This window comes from Puma concolor, chromosome D1, assembly GCF_028749965.1.
Source record: "Puma concolor isolate L17-30 chromosome D1, mPumCon1.1.hap2, whole genome shotgun sequence".
Classification (NCBI taxonomy): domain Eukaryota; kingdom Metazoa; phylum Chordata; class Mammalia; order Carnivora; family Felidae; genus Puma; species Puma concolor.
This window is the reverse complement of record NC_141676.1, coordinates 107626135-107642284: the sequence shown is the minus strand read 5'-3', so window position 1 is coordinate 107642284 and position 16150 is coordinate 107626135. Positions and strand designations below refer to the sequence as shown.

At 44.9% G+C, this 16150-nt stretch overlaps 1 protein-coding gene and 1 long non-coding RNA gene across 5 annotated transcripts in view; one reads left to right on the top strand and one right to left on the bottom strand.

The window, feature by feature from the left end:
* Positions 1-16150, top strand: part of POU2AF2 (POU class 2 homeobox associating factor 2) — a 494391-nt gene that overhangs the window by 233391 nt on the left and 244850 nt on the right. For 3 of the 4 annotated variants that reach the window (XM_086679170.1, XM_086679168.1, XM_086679171.1), the window contains 2 exons: positions 5982-6041; positions 12479-12739. The gene's annotated coding sequence lies outside the window, so the exon portion shown is untranslated. The remainder of the gene's footprint in view (positions 1-5981; positions 6042-12478; positions 12740-16150) is intronic. The other variant, XM_086679169.1, reaches the window with a different exon arrangement.
* On the bottom strand, positions 7639-15304 carry LOC147576979 (uncharacterized). The gene is made up of 3 exons (XR_015241368.1): positions 15112-15304; positions 14929-15014; positions 7639-7765 (listed from the first exon to the last, which is right to left on the bottom strand). It is a non-coding gene; the product is annotated as an uncharacterized LOC147576979 (long non-coding RNA).

Here is a 16150-nt window from a genome sequence, read left to right as displayed (position 1 = left end):
AGAGCCCTCTGCAGTCAGGGTCACTGAACAGACTCAACTGTGTAACCTAGAAGATGTTGCCCAATTCTCACTGTAAGCCCAGTCAGAAAAGAGGAGCTTAACTTGCAGAAGGAAAGGTCCTAGGTTGCAGGCCCTGAGCCAAGCTGAGCCATCCTCGGTTGCGGGGGCGGGGGATTGGTTAGAACAGGTTCCTGGCTGTGAGCAGGGCCCAGAAAACAACATTTCGGTTGGAAAGATATGAGTGCTAACAGGAAGGTCACCATGAAAGTTTGCAAGTGAAACAGACGGGCCAAGATATAACCACCTCAGTCTCATGAACGTTTCTGAGACAACAGGTCACTTCACTGGTCCAGGGAAGCCCCTTGTCTACAAGCTGTCTCGGTGGGGCTGCTGATTAGAGTGGGGTCACCTGTGTGGCGGCTGGGATCAAGTACACGGCTGGCCGTTTCCTGTCGACCCATCTCACTGGACCTCCCCTGCACAATATGCCAGCTTCTTTCGAGTGGCCCATTTTCCTGTACTGTTGAACGAGCAGCCCCGGACACAGGCCGACACGGGCAGGGCGCCCCTGCATCACCTGGTCCTCAGGAGGACATAAGCTGGGAGGACACACGGTCCAGGCTCACACACAGGTTGGAGTCAGCAGAACATTTTCCTGCTTTTTCTCTCTATAAGCGATTTTGACTTAGCCTCCTTTTAGTCTCACTGCTGTTATTTAACTGATACTACATTTGTTCTTATTGAAGTTTGACAGCATTTTAGTTCCTGAGATAGTGTTTTAGAATATAGAATACACTCATAATACATTTATGAGAATACTGATGGGAGTCTTAGGAACGTAGTGTTTCCACCTCATTGGACTCTACAGAATCAGATGGTGTAAGTGTGATATTTTGTTTGGGAAAAAAAGATCCACTGTGGCTCAAACCACCACTGAAGTTTGATATGACTGTGTGGAGACTTAAAACAACAAAGACCATTCCCATATGTGAGGAGCTGTCATTAGAAATCTGTCAGAGTAATGTAGCATTTACTTTAATAAATTTCGATGAGTTTTTTAAATAACACACATACATACCAGAAAAACCTGAACAAAACAATATCCCAGGCTAAACTCAGTAAAGTTTTACGAGGTCAGCCCTAACCTCACAGATCACTTGAGGCGAGTTGACATTTTGCAACCATTTGTTTCTTGTTTTGTAATCTCTTTCTTATGTGATTTCATTTAGGATAGATATGCTCTGCTGTGTAAATGTTTCTAAATTTTTCCCAAATAATAATTTTACCTTATGGCAAAGAAAAAGAAGAAAGAAAGAAAAAGAAAGTTTTCACTCAGTGTTTCTAGCTGTTCTGCATCACTCAGGTTTTTGGGATACAAAGTGTAACATTTTACCAGAAATAGCAGTTGACTGATTTTTTTAAAAATCAGTCCTTTTTTGGGGCGCCTGGGTGGCTCAGTCGGTTAGGCGTCCGACTTCAGCTCGGGTCACGATCTTGCGGTCCGTGAGTTTAAGCCCCGCGTCGGGCTCTGGGCTGATGGCTCAGAGCCTGGAGCTTGCTTCCGATTCTGTGTCTCCCTCTCTCTCTGCCCCTCCCCTGTTCATGCCCTGTCTCTCTCTGTCTCAAAAATAAACGTTAAAAAAAAATTTAAAAAAAAAATCAGTCCTTTTAATAATTTAGTAAATAAAAAAATTGAAGCCACAGAACTATTTAAAAGAAGGTGAGAAGTTGGGCAGAGAGGCAGCAAGAGAGAAGTCATGGGAGCATGAACAGACAAGCTGGTGTGGGGACCACGGATCATCGCATTATTGGAGCATCAAGAATGAGGATGGGAGAGGAGGCTGGAGGTTAGTGCCACAGAGCCGTTGTAGGGCACGCTAATTAAATCCAATTCTCTGTGTGATTGGGTTCTATTTAAGTGACTGGGGAAGATGGGTGTTTTGGAAAGATCATTCTGTCTAGAGAAGGAGGCGTTGGGAGGGCCAGGCCCGGAGGACAGGTGGTAATGTAACCCAGAGGAGAGAAATCGTCTCTAACTAGGGCATGAATCGCAGAAGTAAGTACAGAGGACGGGCGCAACCCAGAAGCATTTAGCAGGTGTCGAAGGAAGGGCAGATCCCAGAAACATTTAACAGGTAAAATCTCTGGAACGTAGTGAGGAATCAGGAATGTTCCCTGGCTTCTCCTGCAAGGAATTGAATGCGTGAGGTTCCACAGAAATGGGGGATTCTGAGGATGAGAACAAAGCTTCGAGAGGGGAGTGGATGAGATCAGTTTCGAACGTGTTTGACATACTAAGATTAATTTGGGGCACGTTCAGTTTTCCTTGCAGACCTCTGGATTTTGCTCAGGCTCCCCATCTCCGTTCGAATTCTGTGCCCTGGGATGGAAGAACTATTTTGTGTCTCCTGTTTGTGACTTTGACTTGGACCTGGCCTCTCAACTCTGAATTTATCTTTACTTAGGGAGTCAATTTGGTGGCTGCTGTTTCTCGGTGTGTCCTTGCCCTGGATTGGTGATTTGTTGCCATGATGTCGTCCCTGCCTTGTGGTCCCTTCTGGGCCCCAGGGGTAATCCACGTACACAGCCTGAGAGGTACCACAGCTCAGGTAGTTCTGAACTGCTTCTTGAGAAGGAAGTTTGGAAAAGGAAAGAATGGATCAGGCTGTTGTGCTGGGAAACTAGTGGACTCCCTTGGTTACTCATATTGAAAGTCAGGCCATTGTCTTTCAGTGAATATTGACCAAGTGCTTACCAGGCACCAGGACCCGCGAATTCAGCAGTGGGTGACCCCCTGCCTCCTGTAATCTCCCAAATTAGTAGGAATAAGAGACAGACAAGCTGATTTAGAAGAATCAGCTCCCCTCCCCTTTCTCTGCCCTTTGTAGGTTTGCTCTAAATAGGATATAATACATCTCATGTCCCAAATGCCTTCCTTGTGTATAGATTCAATGAGAAGGGTGCCGTGCCTAGGAATTTGATCAGACCCAGGGTTTAAAAAGAAAGCACGGATTCAGTTTTAAATTTTCTGTTTCTCCTCAGTGTTTCTATAGCTAAAGGTGGTCCACAGGAGGAGGGAGCACCTCTACTGGGTGGGACTTGGCCATGGGCTGGCAGGCCCTTGAGGTGGATGGTTGACGAAAGGAAGTGGTGTCTATGGCTGCTCCCCAGAACACTGTCTCCAAGGCGGGCCGGGAGGGGGATGAGGGTGTCAGGATGTGTGAGCGTGTGTGGCTGGTTCTGTTGAAGCACACGCCCCCCACCTCCACACCCTCACCCCCAGTTTGCAGGGGTTATACCGGACAAACAGCTCAGGCCACAAGACACGTTGCTGACGATTTTGTCCTGTGGATGGCCCCGGGGCGGGGGGGAAGGGAAAGGACAGATCCTCCCTTCCAAGCAGAGCTTAACTGAATACTTTTCAGGGAGAAAAGAAACAGTGTCACATCAAGCAAGCATCTTGGGCCCATCTGTCAGCACCCCCTGAGAACCAGATCTAAAACGTTATCTAAGACAAGGCAGCACCGACCTCTTTTCCCTCCTGAAACACAGGGCAGAACCACTTGCTGTTCCTATGACAATTTTCTGCTCCCTAGGATCCCCCACCCCAAATAATAATCATGAACAAAAATCTCATTTTCAGGGGAGGTAAGGGAGGAAGAACGAGAGGGAAAGTTGGTCCTGATCAGAGAGAAAGATGGGGGACCCTTCTCACGCAGGAGTGCGTGGATTTCAGAAACAGTGCTGACCTAACAGATGGCCACAGGGGCACACACCTGCCTGGGAGTCTGCTCCGTCCCCCGGAAGGCTTGGTGGCGGGACTGTGCTGCCTCCTCGGGGGGCGGTGGCGGGGGGGGGGGGTTGCCAGGATCTCTGAGGCTGAGCACCCACTCTAGAAGCTCACGTCCAGCTTAGGCAATCTATTTAACCTCACTGTGCTTCAGTTGCTTTATTTGTCAAAAGGAAATAACAAAATGACCTATTGCAGAGAGGGGGTTTCTTTTTTGTATATTTTTATTCAAGTATAATTAACACAGTGTTATAGTAGTTTCAGGGGGACAATATAACGGTCCCACAATTCTGTACTTTTCTCTGTCCTCATCGAGATAAGTGTACCTTTGAAGTGAGTTAATGTTATAAGGTGCTTAAAGCAACCAGTACCCGGCACAAGGTGCTGAGGGAGTGTTTGTTCAGAAAATGGCCTGAAGTCATGCCCAAGCCAAGTCACTTGCCCCAGGGGAGGGCAGCTGTTGGATGGCCAGGACCCCCAGAGCTGCCTGTGGCCAGCCTGTCTGGTGCAGTGGGCCTCCAGCCGAGGTGTGACGAGGAGGGGGAGGACGGTGATGTCAGAGGAGAAGGTCTGTGTGCTCTTGCTGCACAGCCTGGGTAGGAAAAGAGGGCAGGGGCCAGAGGGAGGCACGATTTGTCACCCAGTTTGCAAGGCTGAGATTGGAGGATGTTCGACAGCCCCAGGCTGGTACATTCCTCCGGTTCCCGGGTCATTTGCTGGTCCAGGAGGTATTCCTAGAGCGAGCTTGAGCCAGAGGAGAGGGTTCATCCCGTGTCAGCCCCATAAATATTCCTCTGGTTTTACAACCCCTTTCCTTGCCAGCCGGACAGGTGCCAATAAATACTTGCAGAATATATCTGATTCCTGCTAGAAGGTTCCTCATTACTTGCTATCTCTTTGTTATATCTCTCTGGTCTATAAGCTGATGCTCAGATTAAATAATTTTGGGTCTATCATCTCAGTTCCTGTGTCCACCTGCTCTTTGGAGCCCCATCTTCTACCTACAGCCTTCTCTATCCCTTCAGCAGGGATGGCCGACACGAGGCATTCTGTCAGCAGCTCCTCCTTATGGCTTCCTGGAGCAGTATCACTGATGGACCTTGGTGTTCTTTACCGAGCTCATTGAGTCTCCTCAGTGGCCTTAGTTAGCCAGCCACAGCCAGCTGGTTGTTCACTGTCCTGCGAGCCTCCTCCTCCACCTGATGGTCACATCCTGTTCCTGTACCTGCTTGTAATTTACCCATTTCTGCTCCAGCAGTGACCATCGCTGAAACCTTTAAAGCGCTAATCCCACAACAGGACTATTGCAACAAAAATAGCTCTCCTTTGCAGCCCAGACACGAGGCATAGAGTAGGTGATCTATATAAATGCCGATCAAATGATGGATGGGATCACAGCCACTCATTTTCAAGGACTTATGGAAGAGTGGGATTATTTTGGTCCCCAGACTCCATCTGTTCTGGAAGTTAAAAATAAAATGAGAATTCAATTAAAACTATGCACACAATCCACCCAACATTGTGCCAGATCTTCTGATAATACCCTACTTTCCAGCCTATCAGAAACAGAAGTGCATGTGTGCCATTAGAGAAAACACCTTAGAATGTCAAATTGCTTTAATTAAAGGATTCATCAGCGTATATGCAAATAGCAAAGTTTTTTGTTTGTTTGTTTTTTAAGGAGCATATCTTGCCTTCAAGCTTCTTGCTCCTATTTTTCTGCAGAGGGAAGGTCTGCAAAAGATGTAAGGAACTCGGCTACTTAGTGTCTTCTGTTCCATGTGTCTCCTTTGAGGATAGTCAAGGTCAATGGATGGGGGCTCAGCAGTCACTTAGGGTTCTGTCTCTAGTGCTCATTATGAAGATCAGTAAACCAGGGCCATGGCAGAGCCCATTCCACAATTCTTGTCTAGAAAGAAACCTCTAAAGGGTGTACCCCCTACAGCTTAGTGGTCCCCCTCTAATCCCAATTTTGCTGAGGATTCAGAAGAGACGTTTTCCTTACTAGATGGATGGCTTTCATGTGCTTCCCCTAAATGGCTTTTAGTTTTGACTAAAGGAATCCATTACATTAGCTGATGCATTAATCCCATTACAGTGTCACTTCTCATTTTTAAGATCCAGCTTCTGAGAACTGATGATATAAATAGGGTGACGATAGCTTCTAATGGTAGGGCTCATTTCTTTTCAGTTAATGTGCCCGGAAGAGCAGTATTGCAAACAAGCCGCATCCCTGCCAGTGCCCAAACAGGTAGGTGACCCCCTGAGAGTGCTGGGGGAGAGGCAGATGGGAATATTGAAGAGAAAGTCCAAATATCCCCAGAGAGGCTATCAGATGACCCCTGGATTTGCTTCCATTCCTGAGGTTCTAAGTGATTCCCTCAGCCATCCCTTCAAATACTTAAGAGATTGGTCGTCACCAGAGGCAGGTGGGAGGTGGGTGAAATGGGTAAAGATGATCAAAAGGTACAAACTCCCAGTTATAAGATAAAGAAGAGGATAAGATAAGATAAGTTATAAGATAAAGGGGATTGATGTACAGCACAGCAACTGCAGTTAACAACACTGTAGTGTATCATCTAAAGTTACCAACAGAGGAGATCTTAAAAGTTCTCATCACAAGAAAAAAAATTGTAACTATGTGAGGTGATGGGTGCCATCTAGACTTATTGTGGTGATCATATTGTACATATGCAATATATACCTAATATTTTTGAATATGCCAGGTGCTTATGTTGTATACCTTAAACTAATACAGTGTCATATGTCAATTGTATCTCAAGAAAGCTCGGAATAAAAATGACAGGTGCAGAAATTGCTTACTGTTCCCCCTTTGAACCATCATACCCTTTGCTCCTCTTGGTAATAGAAACTCCAGTGTTTTAAGGGGCAATGGCTGTTCAGCTGGAGACTTTATGTCCCAGCACCCTTTGCAGTCAGAGTAAGTTGAGGCCAATGGGCTATGAGAGAAAGCCATTCTTGCAATTTCTGGGTTGTGCCTTTAAGGGAAGCTTCTGGCTAGCTATAATACTTATTATCATAAATACCTCTGGCACTCAGAGAGATAACCTTTTACTGCTTTTTGACTCCCAGGCCAAGCACATATGTACATAAGGTCTTATCACATATCTCACGCTGTTGTAAGAAACTTCTAGATCTTCCAGGCTCTTTGTGGAGCTGAGTTCTTAGTCACATTTGCCTGCCCAGCCCTGAGCAGCAGCCGTTGTTCCTGCCACAGTAGAGAGTTCCCATAAATGCTGCTAAATAAAAGAAGAAATTAGGGAATACCCTGTACAACACCCGGTCTTTCTGTTGATTAGGGTCAATTTACGAGATGTTGCAAGGATCACAGAAAACATGTCATTTGTTTTTGCTAGTGACTCAGAGTTGTTGATAGCAGTTGATTTTATTTCAAGAATCAACCCCTCTTCTCACCACACCCACCCTGTACACATTAGAGAATGTACCCAAGCCTTCATGTTCCTACCATCTCTTAAATGTCCAGATATCTAGCCAACGATGACCTTTTATTTTCAGGAAATATTTTTTTAGTGCATTATTGCATTATTTGGCTGATGGCTTCATGTCAGTTTCAGATAATTCAGTAGCTGCTTTATAGGAAGTGCAGCTTGAAAAAGAGGCTGATCAAATATGTTTCTCTATTGTGATTAGGGCAGGGACCCTGCCTTGTAGCAAGACAATAAAGTAGCATTGTGCTGTATCAAGATAATCAAGTGACATTTTGGAGGGATAAAAACCACAGTAGTTCTGTGGTAAATAATGGTTATCGTTTGGCCGAATTTTCACTTGGACACAATAAAGACAAAAGAGAAACTTCTTGCCTTCCTTCTGTTCTCTTCCAGTTGGTATTATTTTCTAAAAAATCCTGTATCTTCCAAGTGGAGGTCATCCACTGGTACAAACTGGATTGCACCATCTGAGGTAAATTAAGTGGCCGGCATCAATCTTTCACACCTTAATAAAAAACAGGCCAAAGCTGATTCAAGTCAGAAAGAAAAGCAAAGTCCCTACTCTGTCTTATTCCATGGCACCGAAGTGCACATTCTTTAGACATAGAACTTTTTAACCAATCCTGACAGAGATGAACATGTCACGCCGTGAAGCGACTCTAAATGTGGACTTTAAACTGGCGTCCATTATTTGTCAACAAAGTGAATTAGAATACTCAACACCTAGTAGCACAGAATCTTCAACACAGAAGGTAGTAAGTGTATGTGAGCTTGTGAATAGCTATGATTTTAGGGCTACAAGGAGCTGTCTTGTAAATGGAGATGCTGTAGCACAGAGACGCCACAAACCCACAACCAAGAGCATGAGAACTTGAACCCAAGGCCTCTGAGCCCAGGTAGTTTCCACCACCTAACGCTCTTTAGTAAATACCAGGGTCTATTACTTGATATAGCAGCCTCCAGAATACTAACAAGAAGCCAGCCCAATGCCTTGGAAAATGAAAACCATCTTGAAAGTCTGTCCCCTGATTTCTTTCATTTATAGATACCTCTCCCTGGGAGGAGAGGGTGGTGGCCATGGGAAGTAACACACATTCAGAGTTTAACGGGGACGAATAGTGCAAGCCGACCAGAGGGGTCTCTTTAGCTTAGCTCGGTTTCCCTTTGCTTTTACTAGAATGCTCTAAATTCTAGGTGTTTATATAGGAGTAAAACATTCATTTAGTGTCTCATGAAATTTTACTTTCACCATTAATTCAAATAGCCTAGAGGGAAAAGTAGTTGTAGGGATTGAAATCTGCCCAAAGAGATGACAAATTGAGTGTAGTGGTGAGGTTTCCCAGGATCCTACTCTCAAGATATTCCCAAGGTCGGGAAGAGAGCATTGTCAAGAACTACATACAGGAGGCCACACTGAGGGGACACAGACCGGCCAAGGGACAGAGAAGTAGGTGTATCTGAAGACAGACCAAATGGTATTAGAAATAGCATTAAAAAAAATTCTTTGAAAAGAAACTTACTTGTAAATGATGAAGGAAGGATTTAATACTACTACCACTAATAACAACAACAACGACAGTGACTAGAAATAAGAACTTTAATTTTTTTTTTTCAACTTTTATTTATTTTTGAGACAGAGAGAGACAGAGCATGAACAGGGGAGGAGCAGAGAGAGAGGGAGACACAGAATCTGAAACAGGCTCCAGGCTCTGAGCTGTCAGCACAGAGCCCGACGCGGGGCTCGAACTCACGGACCGTGAGATCATGACCTGAGCCGAAGTCAGACGCTTAACCGACCAAGCCACCCAGGCGCCCCAGAAATAAGAACTTTAATGTGGTTTATGGGCACCCATCCCTATGTGCTGCTTTCCTAGCCTTCTTTTCCTTCCAGCGAGGTTTCTTCCAGTTGTCTGAATGCCTTGATTCTGGGCACTCATACATGTTCCTTCTTCTGCGGGGCACGTGGTCTCCCATTTCCACCACCCCTTTAACCTGACAAATTCTTACTTACCCCTCAGGTCTCACATGAAACAGCTGTTCCTTGGGGAAACTTGCCCTGATTCCCTGAGAGGAATCGCGATCCCCCCGTTTTATGTTCTCAGGACAGCTTACAGTTTTTCCTAACAATCGTGGTAGTTTTAATGCTTGCTCAGTGCATCTTCTGTGAGACACCCCCCGCCCCCAATTCCGTGAGGCCAGGACCATGCCTGTGCTCCCACCTCACAGCACAGTGCCCGGTGCAAGGGTATTCAGTAGATACTGTTGAACCAATTACTGTCAAACACAATGACATCTGGATGGTATTTTCTGGTGAATAAAATATGTTCACTTCACAGGGAAAGGGGGCATAATTTAGTAGCTCCCTGAAACTACCAGAACTTATATACAGTGAATTCTCATTGATCTCAGGATAATCCAGAGCATTGGAAGAATGACCCGTGACCTTGATGGAGGTTTACCTTTCTGTGAGAATGATCGCTTAGCTTGTATTACTAAATCTCACAAGGGCTAATGGGGGAGGGTGGGAAGACTCGGGCAGAGGGAAAGCTGAAGAGAGGGACTTCTGGAGCCATCTGAGCAGGTTACTGGTCACACAGCTGTGTGTGAGGAAAACCCCTTCCTCTCAGCTGGGCAAACTCCAGGCCCCCTTCACCTTCAGGCTGACATCTTCGTGGGCTAGCACCATGTAGCTTTACCCCCGCGTCCAGTCCAACGTGCTTTGTAAACATCACTGGCAGCAGGCTGCTCAAAAAGAATGTCAGACGAATCACTCCCTGACCTGTAGTTTTAATCTTTCCTATGTCTCCTACCTTTGGAAAAACAAAATAAGTATGTCCCTGGATTGCGCTTAGCTTTTAGGAAATGGTGAGGTGAAATGTCACTTCTGCATTAACCCAGGTCAAGGAGCTGTTATATAGAAAATTGACTAACTGGGGGCTCCTGGGTGGCTCAGTCAGTTAAGCATCTGACTTCGGCTCAGGTCATGATCTCGCAGTTCCTGAGTTTGAGCCCCATATTGGGCTCTGTGCTGACATCCCAGAGACTGGAGCCAGTTTCAGATTCTGTGTCTCCCTCTCCCCCACTCACACTCTGTCTCTCTCAAAAATAAACATTAAAAAAATATATATTAAAAAAAAAAGAAAATTGACTGGCACCAAAGTCATCAGTGTCATGAATATAGCAAAAATGAGTTCTTACCTCCCTCTTGTTGCTCTTACAAACCTTTGACCATCTTGCAGATAAGCCTGGGAGGGGAGACCTTGTGTGGAGAGGCCTAAGTCAGCCCTGGTGTCCCAGACAAGGCTGTCATAAAGCACCAGCCCAGCTGACCCACCCCGTGAAAAACCCCAGCTGAGACCAGCCAAGCCTGGCCGAGACAGGAAGACTGCCCAAGTGAGGCCAATCAGCAGAACTGTGGGGTGGACAGATGACTGTTGTTTGAAGCCACTGTATTTCAGGATGGTTCGTCCCCTTGCAATAGCCAGCAAATACAAGGGCCCTTGAGCAGCCTGGTCCCTGCATAGATACAGCATCATCGGCCATGTCAATCTTCAGGGACTGATGCGTTAAGATCCAGAGCAGACAAGACTGTGGACAGTCCAGTTCTTGCACAAGGGCTATGACAGAACACGCTCGAGAAAGTTGATGAGGCTACTGTTTCCCTAGCTTCCTAGTAGCAGGGTCTGTGGTACTGCTGTGTTTTCCGGTTAGACAAACGCCGACTTTTCAATACTGAACACTCTGTTGCTCTTCCCTCCTGGGCTCTCTGGTCAAGTGACAACAGTGGCTTACCATTTCCTCTCCCAGGTTCAGCCCAAGGGAGCCATTTGTGGGTAAATGCGATTATTTCACCAGCCCCACCCTGGGCCTGTAGAATACTATACATCTGTCGAAATCATCTTAGGCCACATTTTAGAGAGCTCATCTAGAAATTGTTAAGGGTTTTGGTTCCACTTTTCCACTAAGATACCCCAGGGAGAGTGTTTTGTCTCTGTAGCAAGTAGCTGTTGATGCTTCTGACAGGATGCCATAATTGGAACTATCTGTACATGATTCTGTGTCTCACTCTATGTAAATTCTTCAAAATCAGAGATTGCACCTTACTTATCTTTGAAATCTCCATGCTTATTGTGAAGCCTAACGTATAACAAATTCTCTGTATATTGCATGGGATGAATGAGATTGGTGAACCAGTGAACTGTGTGCTCTGGGCAGGCCCAGTGTCCTCCTGATTCAGTGATGGGACCAGATGTGAGCATGCTGGATTCCTTTTTGAACAACAGATTTCTGCCTTTTGAACCCCTTTGAAACAGCAGCGGGTTTCCCTGGTTTCTTTGGGCTTACGAGATTTTTGCCTTCTGGTTCACCCCCGGTGTGTGGAGTCTTAACTTACATGTAATAAAATCCAATGTAGGGATTTTTAATTTACCTCATTAGTCCTACAAAAATAAAGATTAAGGATTAAGGGAAAATAAATTGAGGCAACATCTGAAGACCTCTGGGTGCAGGTAAAGGGAGAACTATGGTTATTATAAGGGGTCTTGTGCTAGATGTTTCTTTCTCCATGAAACCAAACCTTAACACCTCACTTAAAACAGACACTTGCCACGCTAACTTCTGGCAGTCCAAATCCTGTTGACTCTGCTCTATTTTTTTAAAAATATTTATTGTCAGTGCACCTGGGTGGTTCAGTCAGTTGAGTGTCCAACTCTTGATTTTGGCTCAGGTCATGAGCCCAGGGTCTGGAGATCGAGCCCCACATCAGGCTCCACACTGAGAGAGGAGCCTGCCTGAGGTTCCCTCCCTCCATCTTCCTCTGTACCTCCCCTGCTTGTTCCCTCTCTCTCTCTCTCTCTCTCTCAGATAAAAAAAAAAAAAAGTATTTATTGTCTTCAAAGATACCATAAGAACACTTGTCAAATACTAGGTGCTCAAAAAATACTTGCTCTATAAATGAATATATCCATGGCCCTGTCGTGGGCTGAATTCTAAGATAACCTCCAAGAGTCTCAACTCCTGATAAGCATACTCTGTGTAATCACCTCCCCTTCAGTGTGAGCAGGCCTGTGGATAGGTTATCACTCCTACTTTCACGATTAGGTTACACTCTATGGCAAGGGTGAAGGGATATTACAGATGTGATTAAGGCCCCTAAGCTGATCAGAAGAGATTATCCTGGGTGAGCCTGACCTAATCAGAAGCTGCATTCTGCCCACAGCCCCTGAGCTCAGAAGAGAAGCTGTCTTGGATGAGGTTGCAGTCTCAGCCAACACCTTGACTGTGGCCGTATGAGACCCTGAGAAGGAGACCCTCTTTGGCTGTGCCTGGACTCCTGACCCACTTGATAATTCTGTGCATTATTCAGTGCTCATCACAAGAAGTGTATGCTGTGTTAAGTGTGAAGTGTGTATCTGAACTCACGGAGTGTTGAAGAGAGTGTACCAGAGGAACCAAGCAACTCCTGGGACCTTTCTCCCAGGTAAGAAAGAAGCCTGCAGCCCCATGTATCAGTCCTTCTCTTTGTGTTTTCAATCTGCTCCTCACCACTAGTTTCTTTTCTCCAACCTACAAATAGACCCCCCGAGTCAGGAACCCAGCTGTCTACCAGACACAGAACCTCCTGAATTTCTGATGGGGAACTCAAGCAGAACCCATGCAACCTGGAATCCATCAGGGGCTACTTCCCTACCCCGTCTACCCCCCTCCCCAGACCTGTTCTGTACTAATATATACACACACTCAGCTTAAAAACCTTTTCTCAGAAGCAGAAGTTCATATAAATGCCTATTAATTCTCACTGTTATTAATGTCAAAGGAACATGTTTTCTATTAATGAAAAAGTCAGCTCAAGCATTAAGCTGGTGATATTGGTAACATAAATCATATCACGTAGATAACTGTAAACTCTGCCAGGACACTAATAAAATATAAAATTTCTAAAGTGACTAGAAACTTGGAAAGAGCTTACACATCAGCTGTCTCTATACCTTGCTGGTTCTTGATTATTTACGAAAATCATCTCAAACCACCAATAGCACTCATCATGTTTTTAAAAATCAGTGTGAGGAGAGGGGCGTCTGGGTGGCTCAGTCGGTGAAGCATTGTCTGACTCTTCATTTTAGCTCAGGTCCTGGGGCTTGGGCTCTGCTCTGGGTGTGGAGACTGCTTGGAATTCCCCCCTCCTCTGCCCACCCCACTTGCACGTGTGCATCTCTCTGTCAAAAAAAAATCAATATTATGTGAAGGGAGATTTTTAAATATAAAAAGTATACTTTGATGTAATAAAATAGTACATCGAGGTACACTGAGCTGAAACATATAAAATTGGTGTTCACCTCCTGGGCCGTAAGCTCTGTGACAGCAAGACAGTTCATATACTTTGTTCTTCACTTCATCACCAGCACCCAATATAGTGCTGGGTGCACGATTAATATTCAACAGATATTCATTAAATTAACAAATCAATGTGACAATTTGATGTAAGGGGGTAGAGTAATCTCTGTAACGAACAGACCTCAACTTATGCTTATGTTTTTAGTCGTGTAACAATACCGAGGAGGTGAAAAGCCTCTGCAAAGTCACTTGAGGACCTAAGCTCTTGGAGACTCTGTTATCTTCACCTTGTAGCTTTGATTAATGCCATGGAAGCTGTCTCCATTCCAACCAGCCAGAGGAGGAAACAGAGCACGGAGGACTGCCCCCTGAAGTTTATGGGTCAAGCTTGAAATCAGCGTACGTCACTTCTGCCCACATTCCAGGGGCTAGCACTCAACCACAGGGCCACACGTTACTGTAATGGAAGCTAGGACATGGAATCCAGCCATGTGCCCAGAAAGAAGAGATCATGAATTTTGGTGATCATCTCTGGCACGTGTGATGTCCTACACTTACGAGTAGGCTGCAACCAGACCCCATCTCATCTTCTTAAAGCAAAGTATCTTTGCCCACATAAAAAAGAAAAAATAGGTGCATACACTCTCCTCCACTTGTATGAGCAAAAACATGTCAAGAGAACATGTGTATAATGAAGAATGAGGTTATTTTTCATATCGATTTATGGTGCTGTCTTTTAGCCCGCCTTCAAAATTAAATCTTGCTGCCATCATCAAGACCTCCTTCTAGCTCGTCTCAACATCCTTACGTCTGATCTCTCATTCGTGTATACTGTTCCACCTCAGTGTGAGGACTTACCTCCAGCTTCTTCTAACGGTGGTGTTTATCCCTTCTTCCAAGACCAGACCGTTAACTTTAAGAGAGTATCCTGAGTGCAGTTGATTAAATATCTTTCTTCCACTGAATGTGTATGACTAAAAACAAAACCATGATGTCCCATGGCAGGTTAATAAAGAAAACCAAACAAAACAACAAAAACTCTTCTTGGCCTTCTTGGAATTTATAGATAAAATCCAAACACTCTAGCTTAGCATGAATGCTAGCCTCCAAGTGTCTTTGTAGACTCACTCCCTCCTGTCGCTCTACCCTGCAGTTTAAGATCCTGCCATCACAGCCTTCTTGTCAGATTCCAGTCCGTATTAGGCCCGTGACTCTATGCCATATCAGTTTCTGACTCTATGTGTTCTTTGTACACGCTTTGCACCTGACTAAAATCTCTTCCCTGCTTATGTCCTAACTTACCTTTATTATAAGAAACCAGAAGTAGTATATTACCTCTTCTATGAAGACTTTGTTTATGAATATCACAGGCAGAGTTGACTGATCTGTCCTCTGTGATCCTCAGTACTTGGCTCAGTTTTCTGAAATGGCACCCAGCACATTAGATTGTACCATGAGCTATCTATGAGTTTATCCTCATAAGACTGTCAACTCAATCCAGGAATGGCTGTGTCTTACTTGATTTGATATACTGAACGCCTCCAATAGCTTGTAGTATCTTGTGGGTGCCCACTTACTTTTTCAAAGGAATGAAAATTGAAAGTGAGATAATTTTCCAGGTAAAGCTTTCTTTTAGAGGTAGAGGGCCATTCCAAAATTGAGAATATGGACAGTTTTCTAGAACCTGAATGCATTCTTTCTCTTTGTGATTCTCGAGAAATCATCATCATCATCATCCAACCAGTTTCAACCCATCCTCCCCCCACATACACACCCCCATAGTCTCTTTGCTGGATCTCAGGAATTCGGCAACCAGATGACCCAATTTCACAAGATTACCTTATTTCTCAAGAAGTTCACCAAGTGTTCCAAACTTCCTCCTGAAGCAACATGTCAAACATGTTTTATCTTTGGGACTTTTAGCCAATTTGGTCACTACTTAAAGCCACAAATGAGTCTTTCTGAGATTCCTCTAAGCCAGATGAGGTCACAATGCCACAGAGCTCAAAAGTAATGTTGCTGTATCATCCTACTACATGCCCCTGGTGAGCAATAACACTTCTAAAGGCTGATTTTCAGCTCTGACTCAGAAACAAGGCTCTGATCTGGGGATAGGAGCAAGTGAGACATGGGGGCTTGTTTTTCATAAACATTCCCTACTCTTTGTACGTCTGATAAGTTGTTCGGTACGCGTTCAGACTGTCTGACTGTCTGATCTCTGCTTTTCCTTCCCTCTTGAGCCCATGACTTCTTCCCAGTCTTGGGGCCATTGGCCTTTCTGAAACCCAAGACCCTCCCCACCTACAAATCATGATTTAAAAACTTTTTAGTGAAGCACAGATGATTTTCTTTTAGGAAGTTCTTTGGGGACCATTAAACTCCCTTATACTTTATTTCCTTTCTATATGTGATGAAGCATGCATTGGCCCTTTGCACATTTCATTTCTAAGCTTATTATGTTCAGTGTCAGGACTGTAATTTACTTTTATAGATGAGGAAACTAAGGCTGAAGAGCCTCATTCCCAAGGCCACACAGCTAAGGGATAAGTGAGCAACT